The sequence below is a fragment of the Martes martes genome (genome assembly GCF_963455335.1).
Source record: "Martes martes genome assembly, chromosome: 2".
NCBI lineage: Eukaryota > Metazoa > Chordata > Mammalia > Carnivora > Mustelidae > Martes > Martes martes.
The window spans coordinates 102,212,356-102,226,640 of record NC_137889.1 but is presented as its reverse complement, the minus strand read 5'-3'; the positions used below and the strand labels follow the sequence as shown (position 1 = coordinate 102,226,640).

The window sequence follows — 14,285 nt, the reverse complement described above, 5'->3', positions numbered from 1 at the left end:
TTCAATAAATCCGCATGCCTTCAATAACAAAGTGGTCTGGGCTTCTCTGGATTTTTAAAAGTCCTCCTTAAAAGTGGAGAGAGAGGATGAAAGTCTTTTCAACTTATAGCTATAGAATGCTAAGCAAAACCAACATTAATCTTCTTAATGGTATGGTTATGGACTATGTGACGCCATTAGCCCTGGAGCATTTTTTTTTTTTTAAAGGGAGGAGAGTTTCAACAATAAGGCCTGCCTTCAAGAAATTCATGGTCATCTAATTACATATGGGCAATGAATTGAGTTCAAAGTACGATGATAGAAAATCTTCATGGGTCAAGTACAGTGCAGGGAAAAGGGAGGTGGCTCAATTCCACACGGGATGAAATGGTTAGAAAAGGCTTTGTAGGTGAGATGAGCTAAACTGAGATTGCCACGCATATAAGGAGCATTCTGGATTAAAGGAACAAATTGCATATTGTCATGGAGGTATCATAAAGCATGATCCAGTTAAGGGTTTTAGGAATTTCCATACAACTGCAGAAGAATGAGAGAGAAGGAAGTGGGCAATTCAAAAAGTGTTTTGTATATGAAATAAAAAGTTTATAATTCATTCTGTGGGCAACAAGGAGCTGTTTAAGGCCTGTAAAAATTAACATGGAAATGTTTATTATGTGGATTAAATTAAACTTATTTACATTACTGGCAATATACTTACACTTTCTGTATACTAAAGCTCAAAAAGAATGTCTTAGCTATACGAACTAATGAAAGGGACCATGAAAATATTAAAACCATAACATTAGTTTATAAATTTTCTTTAAAAATTGGGCCATTGGCCACAAGAGTTCTGCATAGACTATTATCTAGTTAGTGATAATCCTACGTGAGGAGATAAACTTGGTATTTATTCTGTAAAGTGTACAAGATTTAATATGGACAGGCTGGTGTGTCACTGAGTTGCCACACTTACATATAAGTTAGGCATAAGATCACCTCTGAGATTCCTTCCAGTTCTGAGATTCTGAGACACAGATGAGAATTCAAAAGGGCAAGAGTTCCCAGTAGGAATTTGAGAAGCACCATTTCTTCCCCTAAGGCACTGTGACACTTTAATGTGAGAAATGTTACTGCTTATACCACTGAATTTTTAAAAATACAGTTGCAGTGTTTTTAAAGTCAGAAGAAGGAAAATACCTTCACCATGTAGACAATTATTTAATTAGGAAAGAATATAGGAAACTTTTAGTATTCCAGCCTACCACAACTAGTTGAATCACATCCATTTTCCTTTTCACAATTCTTTTACTAGTATTATGCCTACAAAAAAATGGTATAGGACACAAACAAACATGTGAAAAATTACAGAAATGGCTATTAAAAATGATCCCCAAAGGATTTCTCCCTAGAAGATATCCTAACTAGAAAAATCTGATATGAGCAGTTATGCTTATTTCTAAATTTCAAGGACACAAATAGGCAACCTTTCTAAACACTGACATTGAAATTTGAAAAATGGGGAGACAAACCATGAGAGACTGGGGACTCTGAGAAACAAACAGGGTTTTGGAGGGGAGAGGGCTGGGAGGTTGGGTGAGCCCTTGGGTATTGTGGAGGGCACGTATTGCATGGAGCACTGGGTGTGGTGCATATACAATGAATTCTGAAATACTGAAAAGAAATAAAGTAAAATAAAAGAAAAAAAAAGAATGCTCATTTCTGTTGTTGAGCAGTACTTCTTTATGTCATGGGTGGTCTGTAGTTTGCTAATCTGTTCACCAGTTAGAGAACATTTGGGTTTTTTTCATTTTTGGCTGTTATGAATAAAGCTGATATGAATTTTGCTTGTAAAAAAAAATTTCCTCTCCTTAAAATAAATTGTGCAACCTAAAACATACTTAATGAGGTTGATACAATGGTTGTTCAAATAGAGATTAAAATAGAGTAGTTTAACATTTATTCAGCAACACCTTTAACCACTCTAAGATTTTAGTTAATAAGGAACAACTTGATGTGAAAATTAGAATGTAATGATAAAATTATGTTTATACTAGTATTTGGTTATAAGAAAGATTACTTATATATAAATAATATAAACATATATACATATGCACTTTTGCTTTGATCTATACCTATCAAGAATATTAGAAAAATAATTCAGAAAAAACTAAGCAATGAGATAGAAAGATATTAAAAAAAAGGATAACAACTTTGTACATATGAAATAAATATATGACTTTTTCCAGAATTCTTTCAGTGTCATGCAAGGAAATGTGGGATTGGTTAATGTACTTGAAAAAAAAAATTCACATACATATTTATAAATCACGACTCTATATGAATCTGAAGCATGATATATATATGTACATATATATATATGCAGATATATACTGTTATTCCTGATAAACAACTTTATTATAATAAGTATTTTTTTAAAAGAGAAAAATATATAAAGTATCTGTTTTAAAAGATATTTAGAATCATGGAATCCCACTTCTGAGAAGATGGAACAGTACTATCTCCTTTTCTTCTACTTAAATACAACTAAAGTGTCCACATTTTAATAGAAAATCAATTTTTATACCAAGAACCAGGAAGATCTCTAACTGAATAAAAAGAGACAATCAATAAATGTCAATACCAAGAGGACAAAGATTTTAGAATCATCTGGAAAAGATATTAAAACAGTCATGATAAAAAGCTTCAACAAGATAATACAATAATTCTTGAAATAATTTTTTTAAAAGCCTCAGCAAGGAAATACGAAGTTTCAGCAAAGAAATAGAAGATATAGAAAGGAATCAATTGTAATTTTTAGAACTGAAAAACACAATAATCAAAATGCTGTGGGTGGGCTCAGCAGCATAATGCAAGGGGCAAAGGAAAGAATCAGTGAACTTGGAGAAAGAACAATGAAAGATACTCAATCTCAACAACAGAGACAAAGAAGACTGAAAGACAAAAAAATACCAGTGTCAGGGATCTGTGAGACTATAACAAAAGATTTAACGTTCATGTGATCGGAATCCCAGGGGAAGAGGAGAAAGATAGGGATGAAAAAGTACACAAAGAAATAATGGCTGATAACTTCCTGGATTTAGCAAGAGATAAACCTACAGATTCAAGAAACTGAACAAACCATAAACAAAGTAAAGCCAAAGAATTTCATTTCAAGAAACATTATAGTTATACTGCTGAATATTAAAGACAAAGAAAAAAATTTGAATGAGAAACAAAACCTTACCTTATAGGGTAAAAACAATTAGAAACACAATAGTAGTAGTAGAAAGAAGTGGCACACTATTTGCCAAAAATTAAAAGAAGAGAACTATTAACCAAGAATCTTATGCCCACCACAAGCATCCTTTAGGAATGACATAGAAATCATGACATTCTCAAACGAAGGAAAAGAAGAAATCTATTGCCAGCAGATGTACCCTACAATAATGAATAAAGGTAGTTCTTTAAACAGTAAGAATATGGTAAAAGAAAGAATCTTAGAACATGAAGAAGGAAGAAAGAACATAGTAAGTAAAAAATATAGGTAAATACGATGGGTTCCCACTTCAACAAACTAAAAAAAAAAAAAAAAAAAAAAAGAACAAACTCAAAGCAAGTAGGAGAAAAATTATAAATATAATGCAGAAATCAATGAAATAGAAAACATAAAATAGAAAAAAGTCATTGTAACAGATAATTCTTTTAAAACATTAGTAAAAAACTGACAAGCCTCTAGAAAGATTGACGAAAAAAAAGACAAGATACAAATGACAAACGTCATAAATGAAACATGGTATATCACTATAGAACCTGCAGACATCAAAAGGATAATAAGGAAATACAAGAAACAAGTCCACACACATAATTTTGACAAGTTACATGAAATGGACCAGTTCCTTGAAAAATACAAACCAAACACAAACCAAAACCAAACACATAATCTCTATTATTTCTTACAAATACATACACATCTATAATTTCTAATAATTAAAAGTTTAAGTAAATACAAAAAAAACAGGAACAAAATGAACCAGAAAAATAAATATAAACAAGCCAGGAAATATTCATTACACAAAGCTGAATTCCTTGAGAAGAATCTATTTACATAGCAGCACCCCGTTAAAAAGTCTGATGTCCCCCTTTCTTGAATAAGGGGCGTCAATACTGCTTGGTCATGACTGCACTGAGAGACTATCCTTAATAGGATTTTAGAACAGTATCATATAATAGAAGCAATGAGGAGACACTTCAGATGTCTGGATTGGTACGAAAGCCTCTATGTTTCAGGTGTGACATAAGTCCATACGGTGAAACAGACCCAAGAGTTGAGGTACTAATAACTAAATGTTGGATACCTAGAATATGCTAAGTTTACATAATTTGTCTCTAATTTTTATAACATGCCTTCGTGGTAGATTTTTTTTTAAATGCCTTTTTAAAAAAATAGATGTAATACTACGTTACAAAAAACTTAGTAACACCCAAAACTGTAGAGCTAGTAAGCGCAACATCAAGGATTTTAACTTATGCCTTTACATTCTAAACACACTGTATATAATACTACATTCTAGCCACAGAGAAAAGAATAAAATCTGATACAGTTTTTGAGTAAAGAATAAATTATGGTCCCATAGTTTCATGATGGACACTTCAAATGCAAACATCACATATGTAGCCAGAAAGGGGAAGGAAAGGGGCATACACGGGAGGGTGATGGTAAAGTAGGCTACTGTCAACCACATCTATTCTTTTTTTAACCGCAAAAACAAAAGTTCCAAAGATGTCCCCTTGTGTCTGTTTGTCTAAAACTCTTCACATGAAAACTCTAGCTGCCTGGGTGGTTAAAAATGTGATAATCTGGCTTGTCCAGGTTTCACTGCAGAAGCAGGCAAAGAAGTAGTGTTTTCAGCATTAATGGTGGGTGATGAACCCTATCAGTCTGGCCACAGAATATTAAAGTAATGTTACAGATCTGGTAGAGAAAGACAGTAATAGTTTTAAAGTACCTTGATTAGCAAGAGAAACAACTTGAGTGAAATAACCATAGGAGGGTTGTAAAATGTTACAGGAGACAAAGCCCATTAAATGGTTCCATTTTACTCTTTACCTTCAGATATCTAAAAGGAAAGTCAATGGTTGAGCTCAAAACATGTTATTTTTATTATAACGAATTGTTATGCTTGTTTAACTAGTGAAAGAAAGGTCACTTCATTTGTTCCACTGTTAACAGTGCTTGCTGTGAAAGTAAGCCAAGATAGCCATTTAAAAGGGAATTTGATAGCTTACATAACATATCTTAAACAAAATTTCCTACTGTAGCTTGTAAAGAAAATGTTGGGTAAAGGAGCAAAGCAAATACTTGCCAGGGTATGCAAAGACTTTTTTTTTTTTTTTAATTTAAACGTTATGAGTATTTAACTCCAAGCAGTTAATGGAGTAACCTAAATAAGTGATAGAATAAGATAAAGGAGATATTTTTCTTTGTCATATTAATTTTTCTCAGTTTTAAGTGAGTCAGTTCTTAGAATTTTAACCTATGTCTGACCACAAATGCAAAAGTAAATATGAAAATATAAAACAATGCAGTTTAAGATGCATATGTTCTATTTATTTTGGTTCAGTATTTAGAGTTGTGGCATCTCTTTACATAGCACAAAAATGGTATTATAATAAGAAAAAATGTTTCAGATCTGAGAAACCTGTGTTGAAATCCCTGCTCTAGGACTCATTAGCTATGGACCTTAATAATACTTAACTGACAAAACTATTTAAGAGTTTAAAATGTGTAAAATCTCCAGTACATATTAATTCCCTTTTCTCTAAATACTATAATGTGAGCCCTCATAACTACTCATGAAATGCAATCACTGTGATTTAGAACAGCACACCAGTCTCTAATGAGGAGACTGCTCCCCAAACTGGTTTTTGTAGCAACTGAAGAAAATAGTTGGTTTTTTTCTTTCTAAATTTTTAAATTTAATGGCCCATGTCTTATAAATCAATCAGAAGGTAGGTTTGGCTATTGCAGTACTGAGACCCAAAATGCCAGTGGCTTAAACAAGATGGAAGCCTATTTCTCTTTAACATGAAAGCCTGGAATTAGGCAATCTAATTAAGGGGTGATTAAGGGATCCGGGCTCTATTGGATTCAGTGCTATACTTCCTCTTCATGGTCCTAGCTGGTTCATCCATCACTCCCATGTTGTTGCTGTAACCAGTTAGAGACAAAAGTCAGTGAAGGAGAGACTCCACCCTTCTTCAAAGGACATGATGAGAGATGTGCACATATCACTTCTACGGACATGCTCCCGGCCACTGGTTAGGTAGTTAGATGGCTCTGCCCAGCTTCAAGGGAGTCAGGAAGTATAATATTTACCCTGGGCAAACATGTACCCAGATAAAGTTATATTATCATATAAGAAAGGAAAAAGAAATTCTGGGGAACAAATAGGAGCTTCTGCCATCTCCATCAGTCGTGCATAAACGTTATAATTTAGGTAAAGGCAATCTAATAAAATTAAAAAAAAACTTTACTAGAAATTGACTGAAGCTTGATTATGCTGAATTTGCTGAATTGACCAAACCTGAACAGACTCATTAATAGACATATTTAATGACATTAATGATGAAAAAAACAAAAGACCAAAGTTCTCCTAATGCAGGCATTAGAAAGAGCAGTCCTAGGAACCATGACTCTTCTCACCCTTACCTCCCTTTAGCAATTAATTTGTAACAACTTACTGTTAAATAGGTAATTACACAAATTTTAAAACAAAAATTGCCCTATAATATCCAGAGAAATGTTTTTCAAAAAAGACTTCTCTAAATAATGCCATGATTTCCTAAATTTTTGAAATTATTTTTTGAGTTGTTTAAGGTACTGGTTCCCAAGGTAGACTGTTAGAATTGGTCTCATTGTTTTATACTCATTTGGTTTTTCCTTTGTCTTTCCCTTCTTTGTCCTGCTTTTTCTATTTCGGTCAGAAACAGCACTCCTTCAGCCAACAGTCCAATAAACAGCTCTGAAAAAAGGTTGTGCTTGTACTACAGGGAAGCTGGTGGCTGTTGGAATTAGGGGCTGGATAGCAGTTTGGGAGGGTAACTTAACGTATAAAATACCTCTCATTCTTTTGCCCAACGAAATAAGCATTCAGTAACCATGTTTCTGGCAGTGTACTTGGCTCTGGAGATGAAACAGGGAACCAAATAGATAGGATCTCTGCCCAAAATGACCTTGGAGTTTAATGAGAGGCAGATATTAATTTGACAGATATTATACACATAGATATCAAATTCGAATGTGATCAGAGCTACAAAGAGATACATAGGGAGATGTACAAGTTCAAGGGAGGCTTCACTGAGGAAGAGAAGCTGGAATTAAAATTTGGAAGATGAATTAGAATTAACTAGCGGAAGTCAGTGAGGGGAAAGGAGATTGGGAAAATGTTTCAGTTAGAAAGAAGAGCATATATAAAGGCCCTGTAGTAGGAGATTAGGAACTAAAAGTCCAGGAACTGGAAGCTGGCTAGTGTGTCTAGAGTGCAGAGAAAGAGAAATGAGAGTGAGATTAAGCTAGAGAGAAAGAGAGGAGGCAACATCTACAGGGCCATATCGTTCATGTTAAAGATTTTCTTTTTTCTTTTCTTTTTTTTTTTTTAAGATTTTATTTATTTATTTGACAGATATCACAAGTAGGCAGAGAGGCAGGCAGAGACAGAGAGATGGGGAAGCAGGCTCCCTGCTGAGCACAGAGCCAGATGCAGGGCTCGATCCCAGGACCCTGGGATCATGACCTGAGCCGAAGGCAGAGGCTTCAATCCACTGAGCCACCCAGGCGCCCTGAAAGATTTTCTTTTTTTAATCCACACAACTTTTGGAATCCACTAAAGGGTTCTAGCAGGAGCATTGCCAGCTGAGATCTTTCTTTTTAAAAGAACCCCTCTGACTATGGACTTTGAGATGAGTAGGTCAGGTGCAAGAACACATGGCGGAGGACCAGTGAGGAGCCCGCTGGAGTTCAGGCACGAGGAAAAGCAGAGGACAAGGTGCTAGAACTGGAGGGATGTGGAGAGAAGTGAGCAATACTCACTGAGTAAAACTGATATGGATTGAATTTGTCAGGTGAGACAGTAGAAGGTATTAAGGAAGACTGTTACATTTTTGATGTTTAAACTGGACAACGATGCCTATCCCGAGGCAGAAAGACTGGGGAAACCACATTTGGATTGTATTTTGTAAGTTGATGAGCTAACCTGCCAAGTGAGTACTTATCAGGAAAGGAAGAGAGTCTAAAAATTAAATACTGAAACTGTAACTTTATTTTCTAGATCACGGAAAGAAGAGATTACAAAGGTTATTGAGAAGAAAAGGTGAAGGCAGTAGAAGGAAAACCAGAAAGATAGAGCTTCTTGAAAGCTAAGGGGGAAAAAAAATCAAGAAAGTGAGTTTGGTCAATGGTATCAGTTGCTGCTGAAAGTCTAGTTAAATTGAACAAGAAAAACATCCAATGGATTTGTTGTGTAGGACTTGAGCAAAATTGACATGCTATATTTTTTTGTGTGCTGCTACTTAAGGCAACATGGTTGACGGCGAAATGGCTGAGAGGGGTGGGAGGGAGAGAGGCAGGATTCTTAGAAGTTGAATTCTCCTTGTCAAAGATTTCTTTTACTTCATTTCCTGCGTCTTGATGTTGTTTACTGTGGAAGCACAGTTTCTGAATGCTAAACACAATTTAGAGTTCCCAGATTACATATTTACTTTATTGCTTTATCTTATTGTTGATACTATAACTATTATTAGGAAAGAGGCCCACAGAATGCATAATGACTTTTTAAAAATGCCAACAAACACATTTTTGTCACAAGGATTTTTCAGTCTTCTAATTTCCAAAGGGTTATTGATGATTTGGGATTCATTCCAGAGGCAGATTCTGTAATTTTCCCTAATTGTCTTGTTATGAATAATAGCAATGGAGGAATATTGTTAACTGCATTTGACTTGTGCTTTGTTTTCTGGATTGTTTAAAAACATTCTTTATGGGTGAAGAAGATCTGAAGCCTCTAAAGAGCTATATATTAAAGCAGAAGGCTGCCCTCGAATGAGGTCATTTACAGGAAGCACTGACGTGGACACACAGACATCCTCTGCAAAGGGCTGTCAAAGCCACCCCAGTGACAAGAGGAGAGGGGAATATAAAAAGCCAAAGAGATACTTAGTTGGGGAGAAATAAAAAATGAAGGGAGTATTTATTTCCACTGAGTAAGCAGAAACTATAAATTAAAGTGGCATTAATAAGATACATTCTAAACAACAGTTAAACATAAGCTAAAATGAATGGGGCCAATATGGACTGAGATGGCTTATAAGATAGAGAATTAATGGGAACTAAAACTATGGTTGTGTTCATGGCTAAGTAACTCCATTCAGAAATACTTATTTTCCCCCTACAATAGCTACTGTAACTGCTGTTAAAGTTAACTAATTTATTTTTTATTTCCTAAATAAATGGATGAAGGTACCAAGTGGTATGCTCCTGTTTGACTCAATGATTGGTAAGTGAGCTGAGGATTGTTGTTTAAGTCTGAACTATCCAAATAGGGCATCAGTAACCATTGTTGAATCGTTATCCCAGGTGGAGGCATGGCACAAAATGTCACTTATTTTATCAGTAAAATGCAAGTTTCGATAGATATGCCTTATTCTTACTCATCTATTCTAATTAAGGGCATAAATATATAGGAAAAATTAAGGGCATAAAAATAGGAAAATAGGAAAAAAGGAATCCAGAAATAAATGCCCCAATGGTACTTCATTTTTTCTTTCCCTTCTCACTTCAAATATTTCATCAGAAATAGGAAACACGTAATAAAAGTGGTGAAAGATACATGAAATTCACATCATTTCCTTCTCTGCAGGGAAAATTGGGAAGAAGTGCTAATACAAGTGAAATAAAGGGTGCATGGAGAACCCTTGCAAGCCAATCCTCTTTGGTGAGAGTGGTCAGAATCCCCAGTTGAAGTATTTATTTTTTTGTCATAAAATTGTGGAATATTTGAGTCAGAATTGGCCCATGCAGATCATATATTCTAGCTTCCTCCACTGTACACATGAGGAAATTCCTTCCACACTAAGGAGAATGAGCTCTCATGAAGAGATTGCTGATTCGGTTAAAGAAACTAACTCCTGCACTTGCCCCATGCAGAACGAAACGGTTCTCCTGTGCTATGCAGTCACTTTCCAGGAAAGGGAAAGAAAAGATAACATGCAGCCTTTTTGAAAGAGTGATAAGAAAATTATAGGCATTTTTTGAGCAGCAAACATTACTGAATATTCAAAAGAAAAGGAAGACTAGAATCTGGAACCCTGTAGCTGTTAAAAGTCCATAATAAGCAACATGGTAAAGATATGGTTCATTCCTGAGGTAGAACATGAAAAATGTATAGCACAAATTCTCCACTTTTCTGGTATCCAGGGCCTCTGAGTGTTCTTCATTTTCATAAATACCAGATTCATTTACTCAACCTGAGGAAAAATTAAAGCGTATTTTAAGAGGACAGTTTTCATTCTCCTTCTTATCATTTATATACCTGCACTATAGTTCACCACTTACGTTTTCAGTTAGCACTGGAGGACAAAGCAAGCACTTGTGTTTTCCCATTTTGTCTCAGGGTGTCTCATGTGTCAGGAGCCAATTGCAGGAAAGTAACTGGGTATGTGAGGATGAAAAAAAAACACAATGCCCATGCCTTAAAGTAGGGGGAGAGAAGGAAGAGCTTAATATGTGCTAAGAGGGAGCAACCCTGGAGGGCTAAACCATAGGACTCAAAGAGAGAATTAAGAAGATACGGAGGGTATGCTGTGGTAAGAGCCGATGTTGGGAGAGATGTGGGACTCTGTGGCCTGATATGCCATTCACGGGATTTTGCACCTTATCCAGGGAGTCAGCAGAAGTCTGTAGCAAGGGAGAATCTCAGATGACACTGGCATTATGATGAAGTATAGGTACTAGATGGTTCCGTACCCCTTATCAATAGAAGCTGATGAAAAGAAGAAGAATGGTGTCTACCAGTCTTTCCAAGGAGACAAGGACGTTAAAAAAATTACTGAAAGGCTTTGGGGTGAATCTCCTGAAGAATTCTTTAGGGGAGACACTTGCTAACATCTGAATTTAACCTTGTGAAAAAACTAACTTTTAAGAGAACGATTCACAACTACAAAACTCCTCATGATATGAGAGTTCCCTATGTCTGTATCTTCCCTCATCCCAACTGTACTTGGCTTCACACTATATTAAATAGATGCAAACAGCAAACCAAAGATTGAATCATATATATAATTTAATAAAAACTGGAAATGATGTGTACCCTAACGTGAAAATAAGATTTCAATGAGTATAAAGTAAACTGTGCAAAATGATCGATAGAGGCAGCACAAAGGTATCATTGTACCTACAAGAAATACAACAAAAAAGAATTATTTGATACCACTTCAAAAACTCTTTTAACAGATAGAATGCTAATGATTTGATCAATAATTGCTATGTTCTTTTAGCATTTTGACCTAATTTGTTTTCTTATATTGTATCTAGTTGTTCCTATACAAAGTTAACTTTATGGTTGTCCCCAGATGCTTTTGTAAATAGAATGAAAATCTCAAAGGTTTTAATTATCTCAGTTAAATGGGAGTTACTAGTATATCTAACACTAGCACTTGAATTCTAATTATCTTCCCAAGTTGGACTCTGGATTTTTTTCATTTTTTCATTGAATCTCTCTTAAATTTGTTGTTTTAGGTAATGCTCTGGAAATTGTATGTTTATGAGGCTACATGCTGGGATTTAATATCTATCCAAAAAAGATGAAATGATTTAGGGAGTTAGATAATTAAGCCAAATTAGGTAAACTATTTAAAACCTAATGGACATCATTAAAAATAAACTAAGAAAATAAAAAATCTCATCATTTCTTTTCTCAAATGCACAGAATGGTCATTTTGCTATATATCCAACAGCTTTTAAATGATAATATAAAGTTTCTTATTACAAGTTCTAGGATTACTGAAAAAAACCCCCACAGATTTCTCATTAGTATTCCTTTCCTCAAATTCACAGGATGTTCACATTATTATATGCCCAATAGCTTTTAAATGATTACAGGAAGTGCCCTACTACTAATTTGTAAGATTACTTAAGTCACATCTGCCATTAAAATTTACAGGAAAACTCAGGATGGCTCTTACACTATGCCATTTCAACAAAGTAGATCAGATACTGAAGAAATTAAAATCTGGTGGTATATTTTCTTACAAATGCATGATAACTACAGTGAATAAAATTACAATGCATGCTGTTCTTTGACTAGAGATGTTCAGTCAACTATTTGCAAAATATCCAAATTTCCCAATTAAGTGACAGAATAGCAAGTACATGAAAGAAATAATTACTGTAATGTTCTATGCTGGCACGGAAAAGCAAACCTTTTTGCACATTTTAAAAAATGTAATCTGCTTGGGAACAAAGCCAAACGTCAAAAGGGAAATCCAAATGCCTGCAAAGGAAAGCACAGTATGGGCTGGGCCACCTCATTTGAGGCCAAACAACCCTAACACACATCAAGGAAATGCCCCTGCATTTCCTTCTTTTTCATCAGGGGTAGAGTCTGCCTTTCACTATCTCTGCAAATTCATAGAAGGGATAACTCATGTGGTCCAAGTACCAGTGGACTGGAGAACCCCATGCCATTCCTGGTCTAAGATTTGACGGAGGCTGAATGAATTGTAGCCTTTTCCCTCCTTCAGGCCTGCGGTAGTACAGCTCAGTCTGGTCCAAGGTCTCAGTCTCAGAATTTGTTTGATCTAATTTCATGACACGTCCACGTCCCCTGACGACAGTAGCAAAACTCGTAAGCCTATCTAGAGTTGTACAGATTAAACTAAATCTCTTAATGTCTCTTCTTATCATGTTGTGGTCTGCTGTCACCAAGTTAGAGTAATTGTACCTCTCAGTATTCACTCAGGTTCAAAGTGATTCTCCCCTGAGTAAAAGCCTGAATCAAGCTGTGACTGTCCAGCATCCTTCCTTATGCTAGGCCACCAGGGACAGGTGAAGAGGAGAACCCTAAGATGTAATCATAAGCCTTTCTCACCTCTCTTTTCTGACACTGAGTGTGAAAAGCATTTTCTAGTTATCTGAAAATGATGCAAAACAGTTTTTATTCACTCAAAGCTGTAAAACAAACCATGACTTGGCATAATAAAGCACTCTGAAAAATTGTCCGAGTCATACATTATATTTAATCTTCTTGCATATGAAAGTTTTTTTCTCCACAAAGGTAAAATCCACATAAAATGTGTTTGGGGGTTCTGCTTTACTTCTATGCTAACTGAATACTGATAATGCAATATATCACTTTTATTAATCTTTTTGCAATGAATGGAATTTTTAAAGTGGAAGATAAGGTAGACTTGTCACAATAAAATGAAACAATCTGTATTTCAAGCTAATACTTTTGTTTTTGCTTTGCAATTACAATATGGACATTTTATCAAATGTCCTCAGACTCACCAGTTTGACAAATGGTACTTTATTTCCTGAACCTTCTCTAAGACATTTTTAACTTTGCCATTGTTCTAACAGAAAAACGTGTCACACAAAATAAATAACAAAGCTTCCAATTTCAAACTAGTTTAAACAGTTAAGGCTTCGTGACAACCTGTCAGCCATACTATCATTGATGATTTCATTATAGAGTGTTTTGTGGTAAATTTGAAGATCTCATTGTTTAGTTACCTCTTTTTCACTTTTACTCCCTTTTACCCTCCCTGTCCATGCCAGAAACCCAAGGCAATTCAGTAAGGTTATAATCTAATTATTAAGTAGCTTTAAAAAGAAATGAGAAAATGTGATGAAATAAGCACATAAAGGATAAACATTCCACATTAAACAACTTTCTTTTGAAAGTGGGTCAGGTAACAAAAAAAAAAAATGCAGAAGTCAAACCAATGGTTTAAGATTAATCAAAATGCAACTGTTGCATTCTCTACAGATGAAGGCATTGGCAGCATCTCCATTTGCCTGTAAATGCCTCAAAGGAGGCCTTTTGAGAAAACTAGAAACTCCTCACCAAGTCTGCCTTGCTGAATAATGCTTTGTCACACTAGAGAAAGAACCTGGGGCTTGCAAATGCCTCTTTGCTCACTTCCCTGAAAATCTGAGCAGTTCTGGAATTCCTAATAAACACTATCAATTTAAAGCAATAATTTTCACTTTCGGGTAACAGGAATAAATGAAACAAAGAAAAACACACTGA

The 14,285-nt window shown here is 35.1% G+C and overlaps 1 protein-coding gene across 1 annotated transcript in view; it reads right to left on the bottom strand.

The window, feature by feature from the left end:
- The window catches only part of BANK1 (B cell scaffold protein with ankyrin repeats 1), a gene marked incomplete at its 5' end in the record, with an annotated part of 292,454 nt that overhangs the window by 197,856 nt on the left and 80,313 nt on the right, over positions 1 to 14,285 (bottom strand). The window lies entirely within an intron of this gene.